At 40.6% G+C, this 23,496-nt stretch overlaps 1 protein-coding gene across 8 annotated transcripts in view; it reads left to right on the top strand.

The window, feature by feature from the left end:
* The window catches only part of LOC103222118 (uncharacterized), a 429,481-nt gene that overhangs the window by 170,220 nt on the left and 235,765 nt on the right, over nt 1–23,496 (top strand). For all 8 annotated transcript variants that reach the window (XR_012089048.1, XR_012089049.1, XR_012089046.1 and 5 more), the window contains one exon: nt 5,042–5,169. The gene's annotated coding sequence lies outside the window, so the exon portion shown is untranslated. The remainder of the gene's footprint in view (nt 1–5,041; nt 5,170–23,496) is intronic.

Raw genomic sequence — 23,496 nt, 5'->3', positions numbered from 1 at the left:
AGTGATAAATGGAATTGAGAATAGAAATCTCAAAATGTAATAATGATAGTACTTTATATTTCAGTATAACTTAATATAGAAAACACTAATATACATTATTTAAATTTGGCCAATATGCAAGAGAAAAGCAACGTAGGGCAGAATTATAAGTTGCTTCGTAAAATAACTATTACCAGTTCATTCTGTTCAGCTATGTACTGGTAGCATTTGTAAACAATTCATTCTTATTTTTTTTTTCCAAAATGCGTTGCAAAATACTGTTGCCTCTGTTTTCCTGTTTGCAGTCTATTTCATTAAATTTCTGCAATTCTAAATTAGAATAGCATCTAATAGACCATATATGAAACGTACTTGCTATTAATTCAGACATTTTATGGCATATTCATTAGTCAAATCCTTAATATTTATTTATTTATGAAGTCACATTACCCTGTCCAGTAATTAACAGAAGTGGATGAATATGTATCTCTAACTTGTTTTTTTAGCAAAAGAAATAGTTTATAGTAAGTATAATTATGTCAGCTGAATGTTTACAGCACTTGAATGGCAATGTGTGTTGTTTCTGTCATTTAGATGTCATAGATAATGTTTGTAGGAAATGCTTTGCTGTTGATGCTTTGGTACCTCCACACATATGTCACAGATTAGCGAAACAATCATTTGTCCTTCAGCTGTAACGAATAAGACTCTTCTTTATCCTTAATTTTCTGAGCTCCTTTCTAGCCAATTTATGTCCTTACACAGGTGCTGATGCTAATTAATTCTTTAATATGAAAAATGCTGGCAAATAAAACTGCTACATTTTACCCATGAGTTGTAAATTCAGCTTAGTTGCCCTAACAATAATGATAGTGATACTGGCTGTACAATTAATATTTATGGAGTGCTTCCAGTATACTGAGTTCTGTGCTAAACATTTTACTTATGTAGCTTAGTTAACTCTCATAACAACCCTGTGAGGTAGGTGTTGTTAGCCCGTTTCACAGATGAATTTGTAATCATTATGCCTTACCACACTTCATAATATTATTCTCTATTAATCGTATATTTCAAATGCCCAGCTCTGGAACTTTGCAGTGTGAAACGTGTGTATGTGTATGATGTATATATAATATATAAGTGTATATATATAATATATAAATGCAGATATATAATATGTGTGTGTGAATACACACATTTATTTATTTTGTTAATTCAACCAATATTTATTAACAATTTATGTGCCAGGCTGCTGTACGAAACTCCGTACTGTGATGAGGGGATACTTCTTTCTTGCCTTTAAGGGACTTAGGTTGTAGTGGGAGAGACGGACTTGGTTAAGGAACAAGTACAGGAAAATATAATTGCTTTAATAGGGATAGGTACAGGGGTTGTAGAAAAATGAAAGAAAAGGGCCCCCACTTCCCAGAAGGTGTCAGGGAGTTCTTCACAGAACAGTGGCCCCAGCCCTGAGACTTGAAGACTAAGTGAGTTTGAAAAGATGTGTGGGGGGAACAGAAGAGAGAAGGGTGTGGAGATGAGGGAAACAAGTTGGGGTCAGGGAGGTACAGGGAGGGACTTGGAGGTGCTGAGGGTCAAGTGCAGCGAGAGGAGAGGCCCGCCTGGCTGGGGCCAGAGCTCAAGGAGCCTTGCATGTCACCCAAAGGAATGTAGATGTCATACTCTGTGTGCTGGAAAATGATCTACAAATGAATCCAATCAACACTAGGTAAATCAGTATGATTAAGGGATGACCATCCTTTCTTCCCACCTTCCTCCCTTCCTTCCTCCTTCCCTCCTTTTTTGGCTCATTTATTCACTCAGCAGATTTTGTTGAGTGCCCGTAATGTGCAAAGCTCTCCATTGAATCCCAAAGATGAAAGGAGGGGTGAGAGTGGACACAGTTCCCCCTTTCTGGAGTTTATTGATTCGTGGGGGAAAACAAGCATTAATCAATGAATCAACCAAAAAATGTAAAAATTACAAAATGACTACTATAACCAGGGAGGGTCATTCCATACAAGTGTGTCACAGGAGGTGGTAACCAGGCTGGGGAAGTCAGGAGGGCTCTCTTGAGAAGAGGACTGAGCTGAGAGCTGAAGGAGAAAAGAATACAAGGTCGTTTGATAGAAGGGGTGCGTGATTTGAGGAGAAGTCTTAGCAAGGAGGAAGTCACGTGCAAAGGCTTGAAGGCCTGGGAAAGCAAGGTCCTTTTAAGGAATTGAAAGGAAGCCAACCAAGCTGCAGTGCAAGTTGGAAGAGAATGCAGGGGCTGGACCACACCAGGTTTTTGGGGCCATGTTTAGAAATGGAAAGCCACTGCAGTGCCTTATGCAGGAGCCAAGGAAGGCAGTGGGGTGGCAGGGTGGACATGGGGAGACATGTTAGGGGGCCAGGGAAAGAGTCCAGATGAGCCAGCGTGGTGCAGAGGAGGAGCGGAGGGAGTTGAGGAGTATGGCTGCAGGGTTGAATATGGGGCATAATTTGGGAGAGGAAGACGTCAGAGTGATGTTGGTGCCATTGCTGAGCTAGGGAACATAGGGGAGGGCAGAATCTATTCTGCTTAGATTTCCAGAAAACATTAGGGGATAGATGGGGATGACATCACAGTAGAATTTAAGCTCAAGGTTGGCCTTGAAAAATCAGTAGGAATTTTCTTTTCTTTTCTTTTTTGTTTTTAAGACAGAGTTCCGTTGTTGACGCCCAGGCTGTAGTGCAATGGCACAATCTCGGCTCACTGCAACCTCTGCCTCCCGGGTTCAAGCGATTCTCCTGCCTCAGTCTCACGAGTAGCTGGGATTATAGGCGCCCACTGCCATGCCTGGCTAGTTTTTGTATTTTTTTTTTTTTTTTTTTAAGTAGAGACGGGATTTCACCATGTTGGCCAGGCTGGTCTTGAACTCCTGACCTCAGGTGATCCTCCCACCTTGGCCTCCCAAAGTGCTGGATTTATGGGCGTGAGACACTGTGTCCAGCTGAAAAATGAGTAGGAATTTTCTAAATGGCAAGGAGGGGCAAGGCCTGTTAATCAAAGGGAGTGTCATATGCAAAGGCAGAGGCATAACCAAGATAGTGCAAAAAAATGCCTACACATATGCAAAAGGAGAGTTATTGTGGTACCCATACATAATTTTGTTGATTTCTTGATATGCTTATATCCATTTTGTGTTGCAGTGATTCTAAGATCTGTATTACTATGTAGACTTTGTAAACAGGTAAACATGTTTAAGTATTTTTTTAAGATATGGCTGTATTAGCTATAGAAATTCCTCTCTTCATTTTTGTATCTTTACTTTGGAATTCACACATGCCTTTTGATGTTATCATCTGACTTGTTTCTAATGAAATGTAGCCACTTAGGCAGGACGTGGATTTTAGGTTTCTGCTTAGTGTTTTGGCATCTGGATTTGGGATTACTTAGCATTTTTAATTTACTAACATAACCATCAACTTACACTCAATTGAAATATGAACATGTTGGTTTTAGTTGAGCTTGGGAATTAAAATCAAAGTACAGTCAAATCCAAAACAAATAATAGTAATTTTAAGACTTAGGTGACATAACCCTCTGGGGAAAATGAGGTGATATTGATTTGATACTTTTTTTTTTTTTTAAGACAGAGTTTTGTTCTGTCACCAGGCTGGAGTGCAGTGGCGTGATCTCAGCTCACTGCAAACTCCGCCTCCCGGTTCTAGTGATTCTCCTGCCTCAGCCTCCTCAGTAGCTGGGATTACAGGCGTGCACCCCCATGCCTGGCTAAGTTTTGTATTTTTAGTAGAGATGGGATTTCACCATGTTGGCCAGGATGGTCTCGATCTCCTGACCTCGTGATCCACCCACCTCAGCCTCCCAAAGTGCTGGGATTACAGGTGTCAGCCACCACGCCCTGCCCCGATGTGTTTTAATACTAACTACAGAAGTGTTGATAGCAAGATCAGCTTTGAAGCGATGGTATAGTACTAGAATCCTAAGCATGACCTCTGTGAACGGTTGGCTTAAGTACTGGCTTTAACATCTGTTGGCTGTATTTACTCTCAGTTTTCTTGTCAATAATGCAGTGGTAATCATGATTCCTGGCCACCTCACAGACTGCAATGGAGTGGGGCAATGTGTGTAAAACCCTTAGCCCAGGGCCCAGAACATAGTAAATGTTTAATCAATGTTCGTGATGACCTTGGCCATCTCTGATACCATGTCTTAACTGAGGTATTAACAAAGAGGCATGTGTAGTTTCAAAAGTGAAAGTCGGCCGGGCGCGGTGGCTCAAGCCTGTAATCCCAGCACTTTGGGAGGCCGAGACGGGCGGATCACGAGGTCAGAAGATCGAGACCATCCTGGCTAACACGGTGAAACCCCGTCTCTACTAAAACTACAAAAAAAAAAAAAAAAACTAGCCGGGCGAGGTGGCGGGCGCCTGTAGTCCCAGCTACTCGGGAGGCTGAGGCAGGAGAATGGCATGAACCCGGGAGGCGGAGCTTGCAGTGAGCTGAGATCCGGCCACTGCACTCCAGGCTGGGCGACAGAGCGAGACTCCATCTCAAAAAAAAAAAAAAAAAAAAAAAAAAATGAAAGTCAGGCCACAATGGTAAATACATGCACTAAATTTGCATAATTGTGTGGCTAGAAGGAGTCTTAGAGAAAGAGAGCATCAAATCCAGCATTGTTTCTGACATTTTCTGTGAAGAACTGACTGCTTTTTATTTCTTAGAAATCTTCTAATCATTAAGCAGAGAAGGAGGGGCAGGAACAGGATTATTTTGATAGTGGTGTCCCTAAGGTGAGGAGATGGGGTGGGAAGCAAGCCCTGGCCAGAACCCACTCATCTCTGGGGATAGGAACCTGCTGTGTCTCTGCCTGCTGAGTTTTTGACATTGTAATTTAAAAATCTTTGTGTGTGTGTGTGTGTGTGTGTGTGTGTGCGCGCGCACGCTTGTGCGTGTGCATGTGTATATGAGAGAGATTATGCAATATGATGTTTCCCATTTCTGTGACATCAGCAAATGTGAATGAAGACCACAGAAGCTACCTAACTCAGTGGGAATATTGTTTTTATAATTACAGGTCTAGGCATTTTACATTGAGATTCTCCACTGCCACCCTTTCTACTCAAACAAAATCTTCGTGAAGAGATCCGCCGCAAGGAACTGATAGCTTATGCTTCTCCATTGTGATGAAAGCACATGGTACAGGTAAACATCTCCAAAATCTTTAAAGGAAAATAATTATCACTGAGTTGTAAAGTCCCCAAGATAGTGGTGGGGATATATACATATCTGGTTACACAAACATACACACAGAACATAAACATGTATCTATTCACGTAGACTCCATTTCTCCCTACTGTCTCTTTTATAAAAATGAAACCCTTGCTTTTTTGTGGGAAAGGAAGTAACTTCTACTTATTTTGAGGTCACTGGTTAGGATAGATGACAAGGCGTTGCTGATAATTATGAAGGCAGTGTTTATAAATTCACCTGGAGAGACGAACATCAAATGGTAGTAGAGATTGTAGAAGTAGTAGAGATTATTAAGAGTCTTGTTCCTCTTAACAATGTAATTCTGAATATCTTTCATAGCAACAGATATTTTTCTACAGTATAATTATTAATGATTGTATAGTATACCATTGAGTAAATATTCTAAAATTTATTTAATTTATATCCCTTCTAACTGGACAGTTAGTCGTTTCTAATTTTTTGCCTTTTTATTTTCTTGAGATAGGGTCTCACTCTGTCACCCAGGCTGGAGTGCAGTGGCATGATTTTGGCTCGCTGCAACCTCTGCCTCCAGGGCTCAAGTGACCCTCCCACCCCAGCCTCCCAAGTATTAATAGCTGGGATTACAGGTGCATGCCACCACACCTGGCTAACTTTTGTATTTTTTTTTTTTTATAGTGAAGGGGCTTTGCCATGTTGCCCAGGCTGGTCTCAAATTCATGACCTCAAGCAGTCCTCCCACTTCAGCCTCCCAAAGTGCTGGGATTACAGGCGTGAGCCACCATGCCCAGCCATTTTATTGCTTTAATGGTGCCAAAAATATTCTTATAGCTCTGTGTTAGTTCCCATTGCAAATTATTTCCCTAGGCTAATTTCTTAGCGGCACACTGGTAAATGTAAGAGTTTTCAAATTTTATAGCTTTTGGTAACTTGTTCCCAAATTACTTTCCAGTAAAGTCATACCAGTTTGTATTTCCAGAGGCAGTTTATGAGAGTGTCTACTTAATACAATTTTCCAATGCTGGGAATTTGGAAAACAAAAGGAGTTTTTGCTGACTGATTATGCAAAATGGTGTTTCCATGTTATTTGGGTTTTGGGGTGGGGGGGTCATTTGTAAGTAAATTGTACTGTTTTGTAGAACCTTCCTCCATTAGACAGTAGCATCCTTGAAGCTTACCAGATTTCGACATTTCAGAAATAATATTAAATCCAGAAGGAGTGGAAGGGTCCTAGGGAATTTTAAGTTCTTCCTTTCTGGCCAAGTATTTTTAGACAACTATGAAATCACTAGATAGCAATCATTTTTCAGTGGAAAGCATAATGTTTCATTTCTTAAAAAGAGTGAAAAGGTATTTAATAAAAAATCTTTATTAGAAGTGTATCTGAAGTTATACTGCTCATTAGTTTAAAAATATGTATGTGCCTATATATGTATGTATGTGTGTGTATATATATATATGTCCAATATCGGGAACGTGATTAAATATAACTATGTTAGTGCCATATGATGGAAAAGCTGTAGCTCACAGTAGATAAGACTGCAAGCTTCAGGCTGCCTGGGCTCAAATTCTAGCTCTGCTGTTTTTTCGAAGTGTGACATTGGGCAAGTCACTTTGCATGTAAAATTCAGATAATAATAGTACCCTTCTCCCTTGGGTGTTGCTGCAAATAATATATATGAAATGTTTAAAATCATTAAAGCTCCTATTTCAGGAGTATTTAATCATTTGAGAAAATGATCAATATGGAAGTAAACAAATATAAGGTATTGGCATAAACCACAGTATAATCCTAATCTTGCAAAATTACTTTGCTTCTTTTTCCTCCCTCTTTTCATCCTCCTCTAGTATCTAAAAAAGGGTTTAGCATACTTCTGAATGGCTTTAATTTGTATTAGTGGAGTAATCCCAGTCCTGGAGAGACTGCCTGATTGAAGTCTTCAAGTCAGAGACCCATTTTTCACAGAGCTTTGAAACCATGGCTGTCTGGATCACCTGGCTGGGGGCACCCTTGGAGCAGCCGTTGGTTGAGAGCAGAGCTTCCTTCCCACCCGGGGCTGCCTAGCTCCTGTGGTACAGCAAGTGCCTTGGGCACAGAGAGAGTCCCTCACCGTCTGGCACCATATGTGAGCTGCCCTAGTTGGCTCATCTCTTTCCGTCATTACTAAATAAGCTTCATTTCACTAAATAAATGAAAGAGAAGGTAGATGAAGAGACCCCCACACCCAGCTCTTAGGAAATGCATGCTTTATGCTACAGATGAACGAAGGGGAGGGCTGTAGGGTTGTGAATCTCTTGACCCTTTGGCTCCATTATAACGTTGAAAAGTGAAAGGAAAAGCGGTCAAAGAATCATTTAGCATGAAGGAGACAAACGCAGAATGACTTGTGTGTCTTCAGCCTCTGCCTTTCACTGGTTACCCTGCAATGAGCTTGTGTATGTAGAGGCTGCATTCGTTTTGGCCCTAATTTCCGGTCTAATTTGAACAGCTCTGTATTTCTCAGCAGAAGAGGAATATCTGAATTCCTAATTAAGACATGTTAGCTTAAGAATACCTCATTAATGTGTCATAAATCATTCCCCTGTAAGTGACTATGAGGATGAATAAGAAAACAAAACTTGGATTTATACACACATGTATATTATTTCAACAAAATTAATAAGTTCATAGAGGGAGAGAGGACAACAAACGTGTTCGTAAATACAGGTCAGGAAAAGAGTTCATAATGTTCTGCCAGATTCTGATGAGGTACCTCGTGAGTGTAGGTAGAGGGCCTCACGTAATGGTAGTGGGAATGGTAATAACACTACCATATGGAACATTTGGTATTTGAATAACACTTAGCTTCCTCTCAACTACAAAATCAATAGAGACTCAGAGAGGAAGAAAGGATCCTCTTGCTGTGGATCGCTGACTGGTGTGTAGAAATGCAGACGTGTTGGTTGTCAAGGGCTTACCAGAATACATTTCTCTAGGGAGGCAGGAGAGTGGGAAATACTTAACCATATTAATTGTGCTGCAACCTCAGATCTGTGGTTAGCAGGTTTTGGTTGTTTCCATATACTACACATGGTTGCCCAAACCATTTTTGCATTCACTTATAAGACCTGTCTGCAAGACCAGGCAGAATCATTGTTGAAATCTCAGTTCACAAAGTCCCACGGAGATTTTGGGGTGCCTTAGGATTTTGCCAGCGCAAAGTTAAAGCACAGCTTTTGAGTTGTGAGAAACTGGGACAAGGTCTTTAATTTTAATCCCATTCAGTCATTCATCACTCATTTATTAATTTAGCAAAGGCCTTTTTAGGGGCCGCTATGTTCCAGTATAGGGCGGTTCACTGAAGATAATGGAGGAAAACAAGGTAGACATGAGACTGGCCCTATTGGAGTTTACAGTTCTCAGGGAGATACAGTTAACACCATCATAACTGGTTTGGGTGAATAGGGGAGATGACCTGGACCATTCTAAAAAGAGGCATGGAGTGCATCTGAAATTGGAAACTGGAGAAACCAGTGGAGAAAGACCTGTTGATCTGGAAGGTATGGAACAGAAAGAACCAGAGAATAGTCGGGGACTGACAATGAGGTTGTGATTGTTGACAGCTGGACCAGGTTGGGAAAAGAAGAAGGTAAAGAGAGAAGCATACTGTCAAATGCCCCTCGAATGCACAGTTGCTGGGGCCAGTAAAGATCGCAGGACTACTGATCTCTCAATTTAGGTAATGTAAATGATGCATCTTATTGACAGTCCATATCCTTAAGAAATCGTGAAATGAGTCTTTTACTTTTTATAACTATACAAACATGTTAGAAAGATGGATGTCACCCTGTCTTTATCACAGTATGGTGATTTTTTTAACCACCCAAAGGAAGAATTGAGGTTCATCAGAACACATGTACCTTATTCTCTTACCGTATCCTTTTTCTTACTTGACCCATTATAATTCCTCTCAGAGAGTGAGATTAATTATATAATTAACCCTACCTTTTGTGCACATGCATAATTAACTTTCTTTAGTTCACTTTAAACAGATTTTAGTTTCCAGATCTAAATAACAGCCCCTCCATTTGTCACATCTTGACCTCTTTACTGTTTGGTACCCTTCCACTCAGCATTGTTTGTGGGATTGTGGTTCTTCTTACCTTCCTCCCTACATTCCTGGGTGCTTTTAGTGGTCTCTTAAATAACAGGATCTGCTCAGAGATTTCTTTTATCTCCTTAGGCCTTGACCTGCGTTTGGTAAAGGCTGCATTTTTAGCTTTGGATTTACTGTCTTTGACGAACCTTTTTCTCTATCTTATGCCTTCCTGGTCAACTGCTCTCTTCGGGACCTCAACCATCCACCACGTACTCTACCCAGATGTTTTCTTCTTTCTTTAACATGTCCAGTTTAGTTGCCTGTTTCATCCCCTACTCCCCATCCACTCACACCTATCCAACACACACACACACACACACACATACACACACACACACACACAGTGCATTCTGGAACCTGGGGTCTCTTCCCCTTCAGGCACCGTATGTAACCCACCCTGCCCCTCAGCTCTTGGGAAATGTTTCCTTTATCCCACAGAAACACAAAAAGAAAAACTGTAGGGATGTGAGTCCCCTCAACCCTTCGACTACATCTATATCATAAGGTTGAAAAGGAAAAGGCAAAAGGTTGAAATGTACATCTGTAAGGTTAAGAAACTCCTACCGATATTAAGTATTTAAAATACAGACTTCCCCAAAATTTATCTTTCAGCATAAATATGCCCATCCCTTTTCTCCCAGCCTTCCTTCAATCTGTAGATAGCCTCCATAATTCATAGCCAGTTTGGGTAAAGGCATTATTTTGAGACATTTAATGAATTTTTTAGGAAAAATGAAAAATGTAAGGTCAAAGATTCAAGAGTATATTGTGTTTTATGTGTAGGCATAGCTTTTAAACTATTTTGGAGTACTTTAAAGTTTTAAAATAACTTACCAGGCTTCCATATGAAGCATTTTATTCTTTGAAAGTTTTATAAATAATATGATTTCTGGTGTCAGTATGGAAATATTCATATAATTGTAATAACTCTCATGAAATAAGGTAGACTATTCCGTCATCTGTGTTTACTCTTAAAACACATTAGAAAATGGTTGATATCAAAGCTTACAATTTTGTCTGTCTTATTGCCACCCTAAAGCAGACTGCTCCTCAGACCTTCCCCTGGTACACTAATGCTGCTTTCAATGTTGGCAAACCATACTACTCAAAGTGTGGGCAAAACTGGAGGTAGAAATCCAACTTTCCAACGTTGAAAGTTGGATTTATCAAATCCAACTTTGATAAATCCATATAGCTTTATCAAAATGACAGTATTCTATGGTACTTTTCAAATTACTGTATTTTTCTCATAGAGGTTATCAAATGAAATGAAGCATTTAAATATGTTTTCTAAGTTCAGGAATGTGAGGTATGAGAGCTTTTAACGTTATAGTCTTTAGAGGTGGAAGAGAAAATGAACATTCGGTTCCTTTTCTCCCTAACTCAAGACCTGTGCTCCCTGAATATCGTTAGTGCTTCTCATTTCTTCAGTGTTCAATAGTGAATCATTCATTCACTGATTGTTGAAACAACTGTTGTAAGATTTGGAAATAATATACAGAATATCTTGGGAAGTACTTTTTTTTTATTAGCAAGAAACAGCTATATGCCAAGTAGTATGAAGAAGGATCATCTCTTCAGAATAAGTGAGAAGTATATCACTGGTATTTTTTTTTGATTTTTGCTGAATGTTTTAGTAAAATTTGGGAAGGTAGTTTTTTTTTTGAGTTGGCCATTATATTCTGTCCCTCTTGTTTTCTCTTCCTAAATAATCATTCTTCTCTTTCTCTCTCTCTCTCTGTCTCTCTCTCTTTAAAATGGGAGCCACAGAGCACTGTGAGAATTGTATACATATAAACCTGAGAACAATGCCTGGCCTGGCACATAGTCAATGCCCAATAAACATTTGTTGCTGCTGTATCTACTGTGTTCTGTTCCCCTTCTATTCAACACCCTGTTTTTTTCCTGGTGGTTTTCCTGAGTACCTAAACAAATAAACATAGCCAAACAAAACAAGAAATTCAGTGCTGATGCCGTGTGCTTTAGAAGCTGGGTCTGTGCTTGACTTGACTGACAGAGATGTGATACTCTGAGTGTGTCTGCAGATAAAGCCAAATTCAAAATTCAAGCGAAACGCCCTTGGACTTGGGAATGAATCAGGGGGACTTTGAACAAGATACTCAGTGACCCTGTACTTCCAGGTTCCCCATCTGTAACATGAGTGGTTTGTTCTCGGAGGTTTCTTCCACCTCTAAAAATTACCATCATTTTGCAACCTTGATGCTTTAAGACTTTGAAGTCCCTGTGGAAAAGAACTTATGAAAAGCGGTCACTGTTTATGTTTTCCCCATGCGTTTTAGTAGCTGCGTAGAGTGTTTTTTGGTGCGTGTGTCTTCCATCATGCTCAGGTGGAGCTAATGACCTCCTTCTCCAGGGTAGACAATAAAACAAACCAAAACAAAAGCACTCCGTTCCTGCACAAAGGCAACCCTCTGCCAGATGCTTAACCCCTTAAATGAGTATTTCGATGACACAGAGGGATCATCACTTCACTTGCCACTGAAATACAGCCATCTCTGGAGTGAAATTTGGCAGCTGTGAAGTAGTCGAGCTGCAGTACTTATATGACAGTTTTGGGAAAAGGAGTGAGACAGAAATAGCAGATTCCAAAATAATCCCATTAAAACGGCAGGGAAAGTGGAATTGGGCAATAACACAGGAGGATGGTTTGCCCCAAAGTCTGACTCTCCTGTTTAGACAATGTGGACTTCAGCCCCAGAAGCTCTAACTTGTGTCACTGCTGGAATATAGTGACCATAGTCAAGAATCCCCTACACGTACCCCAAAAAGGGGGGCTTGTCTGATGTCCCATTGAGCTATCATCTTGTGATTTTTTTTTTTCCTCTTTTTCCTACTAGTCTGTAGTTATCAGGCTGTGTTGGCACACAAATGGATCTTTTTAAAGCTACCTCTTCCTTTTGCCCCCTGCATAAGATAGTATTGTAGGTAAGCGTTTTATGACATCAGAAAGTACTCAGCTGAAAAGGAGTGATGTTAAAGCACCCATTGGGCTGGCTCTGGAAGGATAAACTGACTGACCAGAAAGGAAAACTCTTCTGTTTAATTCCAGGATCTTGGTAATAACAGTGACAGAGAAGGAAGATTCGAGAAGTAAATGTGGTTGAATACAAATGTAGAACTCTTAAGATTTTCTGGAATGGGGTAACCATTGTGATAAATATTAGGATATGAGCGTGGAAGTCATGGTGGATAAAATTGAAAACTACTGAACAATATGTGCAGCAACAGTTTTTAAAAAGCAAAAGGAAGATTTGTCAACATAGTTAGAAATCATCAGTTCCTCAGATAATGGAACATCAGATCTCTCAAATGGAAGATTCCAGGGAATGAAGAAAGCAGATGATAAAGAAACCTGGGCATTTTAGTTTAACCAGAAAAGAGAATGTTACCAAAAACATTTAGGGATTAAAGAGTTAGTTTCATTTAGAAGCACATAAAATATTTATGTAATGAGCAGAATTTATAGTCTACTATTACAGAATAGAACCAAAAATGAATTCAAGAAAAATTTAATAAAATTAATGTAGTGGGAGAAAATGAGATACAATATCAGAAATTCTAGTTTTGAATCTCAGTTCTGCAACTTACCAGCTTTGTGACCTTAGGGAAATCACTCAAAATCTGAGGGTTTCCCCCCCATCTTTATAAAATAGAGATAATTATAATATCTGTCTCACAGGGGTATTGTGGTGATCAAATGAGATAATGCATTGAAAATGTTTTGTAAATTGTAGAGCTCTCTACATGTGCTATTTCTATAACTGCAGTTTCTTGTGGCATGGAGTGAACTCTTAGAGACAGTAATCACATGGAAATAGCTTAGATAACCAATCATATCAGAGGCAAAATCTATTGTATAAAAATTTAAAAATTCAATATGAATTATTTTTTCTGCTCCTCATTTTTCTGGCCAAGAAATTCTTCTATGTTTACAGAATTTTTCCAAAAATATTCTGGTGAGCCCTGTAACAGAATTGTCTGCTCTCTGTTAAGCTGTAAACCACATGATTTTTTTTTCCTTTTTCCCTTTTTTTTTTTTTTTTGAGACAGAGTCTTGCTCTGTTGCCCAAGCTGGAGTGCAATGGCATGATCTTGGCTCACTGCAACCTCCGCCTCCCGGGTTCAAGCAATCCTTTCGCCTCAGCCTCCCAAGTAGCTGGGAATACAGGTGTGCACCACTGCACCTGGCTAATTTTTGTATTTTTAGTAGAGATGAGGGTTCACTATGTTGGCCAGGCTGGTCTCGAACTCCTGACCTCAGGTGATCCACCCTCCTCGGCCTCCCAAAGTGCCGGGATTGCAGACATGAGCCACCGTGCTTGGCCAAACCACATGATTTTATAGTAAATATTGCCTGTGAGTAAACCTTGAATAACAGCATTAAAACAGAAGACTGCTATCTTGTGTCATTTAATAATCCTAATTTAGGGAGGTCTGGGCAGAGAAAAGTGGGGAGTGTCTGTGGTCTGGAGACAAGAGTAACGTAAGTAGCATATGTGATGAAGACTTGAAATGGAGACGGTGGAGCGCGGTAAATCTTTACCGAGTGTGGGCTGGTGTGCTGAAGTTCCCTTTATGCATCAGCCCATCTGTCTCATTAGCTTCTCTCTTAATCACAGGCTCCATGAAGTGTCTACTTGTCTTTTTTTAGCTTTTTATCTTAATCTCCTATAAAAGTTAACGAAAGGAAGTCAACTGGCCTGTTTGCTGTTTGTGTATACTCCATGCATGCTCAGGGGTGGGGCCAGCTGTGTTTATAAATGCATGCGAACGTGGGGGTGAATCTGTGTGCATGAGAGCTTATTTGTATGTGCATTCATGAATATGTGTGCGTTTGGGCAGATATGCAAAGACAACACATATGTGCCTCTGCTCTATACTCTCTTACATGGAAAAGACACATTGACATTAATTAGAAAAGGTGATATGAAACAGTGAAAGCAAAATTCCTTTCGGCAGTATTTACTATTATAATTAAAGTGCATGATGTAACATTGTGTATGCAGGAGAGTTTGCTTATTCATCCTTTAGAACAATAGTAGGAGTTACATATTAACAGGTTTAAGTGTCAATAAGTGTCTGAATACAGATTCTCTGTTGTGTGCAGTTCTTGTAATAAGGCAGTGTATTTTCCTTGTGTCTTTGCTTGCTTAGAATTGAAAATACTTTAGATGAAGAATGTTGCAGAGGGTAATTGGTGGCAGAAGATGTGCCCCCACTGTTTGTTTATTATTCCTGAGGACATTAGCAGGGCTGAACTATGGTATGTAGAAAAGAACAGCTTTGTTTGGAAAATACTGTAAGAGCAGTACAAGAAAATTGAATTAAGTAAAGAGACTTGGGGAGTCCATCTTTGACTGATGATATTCCTTATTTGCTCTTCATTATTCCCTGTGAAGGAATAAAAACAATGAAATTGGATTTGAAGACTGGATTAAGACAAATGGCTTTTCAGATTTTTTTTTTTTTACCTTAGCTGTTTCCAGTTTTCCTAGAAAAGCACACAGTCACTATATAAAGAGTCTGAATTTATTACTTTAAATCTTCCTAAATAGTGTGCCCTTGAGGTTTGATTTGGGGAATTAGTTTAGAAGATTCAGGGGCTTGGAGTACCTGCTAACTGCGTGATGGCGTGCGTCTCTAGATATTTTATATGCCCATTGATTTTTATAGAGCAAGCAGTACAAGAGAAGGGAAGCAGGATGCTGCTTGGTCTTAAGGAGGTCTTTCCTGCCTACAATTGCCACACCCCTTTTTCTCCAGGTAGAATTGACTATATTTTCTTCTGGGCCATTGCTGTACTTGCCTAATATTTTTAACAAGGACTTGCAGTTGTGCCTGTAGGTCTCTGCTAACTAAGCTGTAAACCACTCAAAAAGAGGAATTGTTTCATTTATTGTAACTCTAACACCTAACACAAGGCCCTCAACATAATTTGTCAAATGAATGAACAAATGAGCTGAATACCCACTGTGTGCCTGTCCTTGTCTTAGACCTGAGGGGCAACCTGTAACACAGGACACAACGTGGCCGTGTCTGCTCTGAAGTGGTAGAATATCTAGCTACAGCTTAGAATAACTGAATAAGGAAATAAATGCTGGATTATAACCCAAAGAATAAAATATCCATTGAGTCCAATGAATAAATAAATAAGAGAAAAGGGATGACTCTTCCCTACAGCAGAATTTCAGTTAATAAACAAACAAGGAAGGAAGGAGTATGAAAACATCATTAGAACTCATAGTAAGAATTGCCACGAGAAAGTTCCACCTTATGGTACATTAGATGGGCAGATGTGGATTAGATGGATTAGAATGAGTGGGCAAAAGTATATGCAGAAACAGGAAATTTGTAGAATTTCAAAATATCCCTCCCCCAAACATTTAGTAATTACAAAGAGAAAAATAAAAGTTTACAGTGCAGAATCCTGGCAGACATCACCTTAACTGAGTGATCAAGGTTAATGTCACCACTGATACATATTGACGTCGTGTGTCCCACTGAGAAGGGCATGTCATCTCTGATATCCTCCCTGAAAAGGCATAATCTCACTCTAATCAAGAGAAAATAGCAGACAAACCCAAATGGAAGGACACTCTAGAAACTAACTGACCCCTCCCCTTAAAATTGTCAAGGTCTTTAAGGAAGGATTCAGGAACTGTCACAGATTAGATGAAACTAAAGAAATATGACCACATAAAATTCTAAATAGGATCCTGAAACAGGGGAAAAAAAAAAAAAAAAAAAACCTGTTTGGTGCAAAAACTGGTAAAATCCTAATATATCCTATGGTTTGTTGAGTAGTCGTGACCCAGGTTAACTTTCTAGTTTTGATCATGGTTCTATGGTTTCATAAGCTGTTAACATAGGGGGAAACAGGGTGGAAGGTACAAGGGAGCTCTGTACTATTTTTGCCACTTTCTGTACATCTAAAATTATCTTCAAAAAAATCTAGTTGACACTTTGGTTGGCTGAGGAGGGCAGATCACTTGAGGTCAGGAGATCGAAACCAGACTGGCCAGCATGGTGAAACCCCATCTCTACTAAAATTACAAAAATTAGGCCGGGCACGGTGGCTCTTGCCTGTAATCCCACACTTTGGGAGGCCGAGGCGGGCAGATCACCTGAGGTTGGGAGTTTGAGACCAGCCTGACCAACATGAAGAAACCCCATCTCTACTAAAAATACAAATAAAATTAGCTGCGTATTGTGGCGCATGCCTATAATCCCAGCTACTCAGGAGACTGAGGCAGGAGAAGCACTTGAACCCAGGAGACAGGAACGGAGTGCTTTTGTTTATATTTCTTTAGTTTCATCTAATCTGTGACAGTTCCAGGTGCCATTGCATGCCAACCTGGGCAGAGCGAGACTCCGTCTCAAAAAAAAAAAAAAAATAGCCGGGCATGGTGGTGTGTACCTGTAATCCCAGCCACTTGGGAGGCTGAGGCAAGAGAATTGCTTGAACTCAGAAGGTGGAGGTTGCAGTGAGCCGAGATCTGGCCACTGCACCCCAGCCTGGGTGACAGAATGAGACTCCATCAAAAAAACAAAAAATCTAGCGGAGGGCAAAATACTAACCCCCAGGAAGCAATTATAGGGCAATCCACGACAATAGACAACTAAGAATTTGTAATGGGGTGCCAGTGTTAGGTTCAGAAGAGGAATGAGATGGTTGGGGATTGGGGTCTCCAGGAAGAGCTTCCTATGAGAAGCAAAACCTGACAGGGACCTTAACAGGATGTGTAGCGATGGTAGGTGGAGGAAACTGAGGGGTCTTTCTCGGCACAGTGGCAGCAGGGACGAAAGCATGAGGAAGGGACACAGATGGTCTGCGTGGGATATGTTGGAGGGGCCAGCGGAGTTCTGTGTGCATTGCTGGAGATCGGTATGAAAGAGAATTTGACAGCTGTGGGGACGACAGAGCTAAAGGTCACTACGACCTGGTGGAGGAGTGTGAAATTAATGCAGCAGGTGACACAGAGTTCCCAGTTCTTGTTTAGGGAAGGGGCTTGGTGAGTTGGCATGTATCTCTCTGAAATGAGTGACAATGTATGTAGGGTGGCCAGAGTTGGGAGAGACAGGGGGCAGGTGAGTCAGGAATTAATAATAGGTAATGAGAGCTTATTCATTTGAGGGTGTTGGGAGGATGGCAGGAAAGGAAAAGGGGGCAACATATTCAAAGGCATTTGAAGGGGTAAAATAATATAGCTTAGTAATTGATGAATTTGGAGAATGGAGAGGAAGGAGTCAAAGATGATTTCTGGGTCGTACTTACTGGACAGGTAGTATTGGTGTCCATAACTGAAATAATCCATTCAGCAGATATTTGCATGCCTACATAGAAGAATAATGTATTCTAGGTGAGGAAGGAGGATTAAAAAGAGCATCAACATAGCATCTGCCTACACTGGAATGTGGACCAGAAAGCCTGTGGCTGGACTGAATGAATGGCCAGGTCAGCCTACTTAAGGGGTCCCTGCTGTCCACATAAAGAGAAGGGAAGGACTGCTGTACTCTGGTCCTAGCAGTAGCCATGAACAGTGTTAGAACATCTTTCAAATGGACACTTCTGTCCTCTTGATTAAAATGTTGGGTCTACTGTTGAACCATACTTACACATAAAAACTCTATTAAATCACTATTCTACTTCGGAAAAGGCCATTCATACCCCGCTTAACTCTGCCAAAGTAGAGGATGTTGTGTTCCCAAGGTACCAAAACTGAAAGTTAAAATGCCACAAAAGTACACTGAACTTTATAGTAGAAAAAAAAAACAGAAAAAAGAGTATGCATGCTTAAACCTCAAACTCTTGATCTTCAGGTGCCATGTCTTTTCTACGAAGATAATGTGACCTAGTGGACACATCCTCACGTCATGCTGTGGCTGGCGTTGGCTGTGTTCTTTTTGTTTTCTCTCAGGCTTGTATCTCACTCTGTGTTTGGTAGGAAAGGGTTTCTCTAGCCTTTATACCCTTGTTTTCGTCACTTATTTCACGAATTTCCACCTATCGCTCAAGGATAACCATATTTTTATCTCCGTGACGAGCTGATAGCCTCCCTGCAAGCAATTATAGCCTGTTAGCCCTTACCGAGGTGTGGCCTTGCATCGGTTCAGGGTCAGAACCGCAGGTATATTCATCTGGGGAAGACTCAGACATACACATTTGATTATGGGTGGCAGTAATCAGATTTATGTTTTGAAGGTCTTCGAAGATCTCCGTCCCTTTCTCAGTCAACATTGTACATCATTGTTTCTTAACTGTTGAGTCCTTATACCTTCTTTGGTATCAGTCATTAGGCTAAGTAAACATTTTATTGACAATAGGCAACTGAGGAGAAAATTAACCCTTTTTATAGTTAATTATAAGTGGAAGTTGCTCCCAGCACTTTGGGAGGCCGAGGCGGGCGGATCACAAGGTCAGGAGATCGAGACCATGGTGAAACCCCGTCTCTACTAAAAATAGAAAAAATTAGCCGGGCGCAGTGGCGGGCGCCTGTAGTCCCAGCTACTCGGGAGGCTGAGGCAGGAGAACGGCGTGAACCCGGGAGGCGGAGCTTGCAGTGAGCCGAGATTGCGCCACAGCACTCCAGCCTGGGCGACAGAGCGAGACTCCGTCTCAAAAAAAAAAAAAAAAAAAGTGAAATTGTGGAAGTTCTGGTTCTAGTCTGGGAATTGATCATTGAGCATCACCTTTACATGTGGACTTAAACTTCAAATACCTTTATGATGCTGAGAACTCTCCATGGAATAGGAACTAGCCATGGCATATCTAAAACATGACTTACATAGCTTTGCATGTTATAATATGAATGCATATTTTATTAGAATTTAGAATTTAGAAAGAGGCTGAATGTGGTGGCTCACCCCTGCAATCCCAACACTTTGGGAGGCTGAGGTGGAAGGATCACTTGAAGCCAGGAGTTTGAGACCAGCCTGGACAACATAGTGAGACCCTATCTCTGCAAAAAATTTTAAAACTTAGCCGAGCATGGTGGCATGAGCTTGCAGTCCTAGCTACTTGGGAGGCGTATGTAGCAGGATCACTTGAGTCTAGGAGTTTGAGGCGGCAGTGAGCTGTGATCATATCACTGCACTCCAGCCTGGGTGACAGAACAAGATTTTGTCTCTTTAAAAAATTTTTTTTTAATTAGCTGAGTGTAATAGTGTGAGTCTGTAGTCCTAGCTGCTCTGGAAGCTGAGGTGGGAGGATTGCTTGAGCCCAGGAGTTCAAGGCTACAATGAGCCATGATTGCACCACTGCACACCAGTCTGGGTGGCAGAGTAAGACCCTGTCTCTAGAAAAAATAAAACAAAATAAAAGAATATATTAAAAAATGACATCTTTTGTAGAGCAGACATTGGCAATGGCAGAATACTTCATGAAGTAGCCTCTAGATTCCCTTTATGGGCTTGCTGTGGAAGCACCTATGTTCACATTGGCAGAATAAAGACTCTTTTTATGTCCTTTTAAACTAATGTATTGACTTCAGTGTTTTTTTATAGGGAACATATTTCAAAATTGTAATGGTAGTCAATGGTTCTATATAAAAATACTTTGTCTTTCCACAGACCCATATATACCAGCCAGGTCACCTTCATTCTCAGAGTGCCTGATGAGTAGAGTGCATTCAATACAATAGCTGTCTTGTTTTTTTGGCAGCAGAACTGGGAGTCACATGCTGAACTCGGGAACCATTTTGAATTTATTCTCATAGCAATTGCAAGGTAAAGGCAGGCAGAATCCTTGCTGTGTAACCCTCAACAGAGCTCCATAAGGATTGGGAAACCTATCAGCAATGCTTTGTCAAAGAGAGGGTGCACACAGACATCAAACAGGTCACTTCTCTTAATTCTTAGGATGCCACACAGGAAGCACATAATTATTTAATCCCTGGATCTTTCTAGAGATGCAACAAAGTGATGAGGGTGGACAGTTTCAGAAAATCGCTGTGTGAGGAGCAAGGGTAGAAAGCTAGGGTTTTGGATTAGACAGACTCCATTCCAAATTATATCTTAACTTAGTTTTTATTGTGTCCTCTAACAACTTATGAATAGAATAAGGGGAATATTTACAGAGTTTGGCGTGGGGAATGGTTACAACTTATTTCCATTCTTCACTTTCACCTGTCTTTCTTCAGTCTCTTCTCCCCTCTTCCATTAAAAGTAAGCTGAATAAATGAATAGTGAATGAAGTGAGCAAGCTGTTTTCAACAAAGTTCACTTGATGTCACTTCCATGGATTTAGTTATAAAAGTGATATGATCCTATTTTTCTTAGGCAGAATACATATTTCTGTGACCCTAATCTATTTGTGAAATCTGGAAATAATGGGAAAAACCTTCCTGGGAAGGAGAAAAATGGCCCACAAAAAAATTCTGAATTGTACTCATAGATGAAGCCCCGGTGAACCCAGAGCCCTGTTGACTCAAAAGGATACTCAAAGTAAGGTTAATGATTCAACACATTTACTTCTTCAGTTTCCCAAATGGATTAGAAGAAATAAGAAGGCTTTCTTGGGTTAAACTTACCAACCACAGTGAAGGAAGGAGAAACCCTATAAAAACTTGAGGTATTATAAAATCTCAGCAGTGTGAGGCCATTTCATTTGAGGACAAACAAACCTAGTGGACTGTCCAGCACAGGAGAATGTAAAGGACATTTCCTGAGATGCAACAAAGAGGTGATGGTACAGTGGGCAAGGATGTTGCCATAACAAGCAACCCCAACTCTTTGGGGTGGAACACAGTACGAGTTCCTGTTTTGATGGTGTTATGGATAATTTGAGGTGTTCTACAGTTGGAGAAGGCGTCTGTATGGTGGTGATTCCCAGACCCAGGGTCCTTCTACCTCAAGGCTCAGAAATTCCTTCGTTGTTGGGAGACCCTAAGGATCTTCTACACCTGGCAGAAGAGAGAGGTGGGGAAGAGAGAGAGTGAGTGGTCTCCTGGGAGGTTTGTTGGTGTATTGGCATACACCGCTTCCTTCCATGTTCCCTTGACCAGAATGTAGTCACATGGACATAGTCAACTGCAGGTAAAGCGGAGAATTGTCAGCCTATATGCCAAGGAGTACAGGGAAACTGTTTTTTCAACAACTAACCAGTTTCTGCCACAACTGGATACCTTGCTGACATCATCTTTACTCCCATCCCAGCCCCGCCCGAGATTTGGCCATGAGTACCCTGTTATTTGCAGGGCATTACATCTCTGTCCCAGGAACAGCAGGAGACCAATGAGTCAATGTATCAGAACTCTTAATTTTTTTTTTTTTTTTTTTTTTTTCCTGAGACGGAGTCTCACTCTGTCACCCAGGCTGGAGTGCAGTGGTGTGAGCTTGGCTCACTACAACCTCCACCTCCTGGGTTCAAGGGATTCTCCTGTCTCAGCCTCCCCAGTAGCTAAGATTACAGGCACACGCCACCATGCCTGGCTAATTTTTTTATTTTTTTATTTTTAGTAGTGATGGGATTTCGCCATGTTGATCAGGCTGGTCTTGAACTCCTGACCTCAGGTGATCTGCCCAACTCGGCCTCCCAAAGTGCTGGGATTAAAGGCATGAGTCACCACCACGCCAGGCTGGGACTCTTCATCTTTTAAACCATCCGGGTCTGAACTGACAGCCCCTTATGTTATCTTCATGGGAAGAAGAGCAGGCAGTCATGTGTGGCTCCCTATGAAAAGGCAAGGAACCTTCTAGATACTGACACTAGAAACCAGGTGTGGGATAGAAGCCCTGCCTTTGATCTATACCTATTGGTCAGGAACCTACTTCTACTTTACTTCATTCATCTGCATTTCTTAGGAGCTGGGTCCTGTTCTTGTTTACCGTTACTAAATTATGAGGAAATTCCTGAAATTAGCCAGTCCTCCCAGATGACTCATTCTTTGTGTGTATACTCATAGCTTGGTCATGTCCCCATTCCTCTGTCTCAAGATTAGATCTGCTGTCGAAACCTAGAAACAAGTCTTTACTGAACTGAGCTCTTTATTAGCCTGTGATTGCCGGGTGACTGGACTCGGGAATGGGAATTTGGGCAAAAGGGTTAACTAATTTAAATTATTTTGGTGCTCTATTATATGGGCTGGGATGAAGCATTTAGACAGTGGGAGAAGTATAGGAGAGGCAGGCAGATGCCAGGAAAAACAAAACAAAACAAAACACACAACTTTGGGTGTTTCCAGGTACTGAAAAAGGAAGTTCATTTGTAAATCACCTACCTCCTCCTGATTTCTTCACCTCCTATCTCCCCTGCTCATGGTACTAGAGTCTGTCTGTATTATAAGCTTTATAGCTCTTTTTGCCTCCCTGTAAAACTAAGCACTATTTATAATACTGTTTCTCTGAGAAAATGTGTTTGGAGTTTCAAATAAATGACTTACAAATGAACTTTCTATATACAACTCATTCATAAATTGAGAACTGCCTGTACTGGGCATGTAACCTGGAGATAACTTTTATCTCTGCTTTATCAATATGGGCTTGTCAGGTTGACTTATGTGTACTTCTCTCTGCCTTCGTTTTGATGATAGCCTGTCTCTTAAAATTTAATACTCTCTTTATGTTTGGAGAAACATTCCCTTTGGCAGAGTTTCAAATATTCTTGTGAATCGGAATAGTGATTTTATTTTATCTCCCAATGTATCTTTAGTAGGATTCATGGCTATGAAAATCTTTTGCACAGGCCGCCTATAAATTGTAGAAAAATTGAGAACTATTTGAAAGAAGGGGGCGCAGAAAGAATCCTTTTCTAGTATTACCCTGGGTTGTCAGATATCTTTGCAATATAATTACTGTGTTGGTTTGTAAAGGTTAAAAGAACTCTGACGTTTATAATTCTCTTTTGTGTGTGTGTTCTACACATATAAGGGAAAAATCTAACACATGGAAGCAAAATACTTTTGTTAACATAAAGGTCCTGAGCATTTTATGGTTTTTCAATACAGATACACAATTCATGGATTCTGTATTTGCCTTTACAGATATCTGGTGAGTCAGTTATTTGCTCCATAGAATCAATTTGCAGATTACAAACCTTGTTTATTTGTAAGCTGTGTGCATGGGTAATGTGTGCACAAAAATGCTCTTGCTGACATTAGACTGTAAAGTAAAAAGGTGGAACACTGGTCCTGGAGATGCACCT

Source organism: Chlorocebus sabaeus, chromosome 17 (genome assembly GCF_047675955.1).
Source record: "Chlorocebus sabaeus isolate Y175 chromosome 17, mChlSab1.0.hap1, whole genome shotgun sequence".
Taxonomy (NCBI): Eukaryota; Metazoa; Chordata; class Mammalia; order Primates; family Cercopithecidae; genus Chlorocebus; species Chlorocebus sabaeus.
The sequence above is the reverse complement of the archived record's forward strand: the minus strand, read 5'-3'. Positions and strand labels throughout refer to the sequence as shown.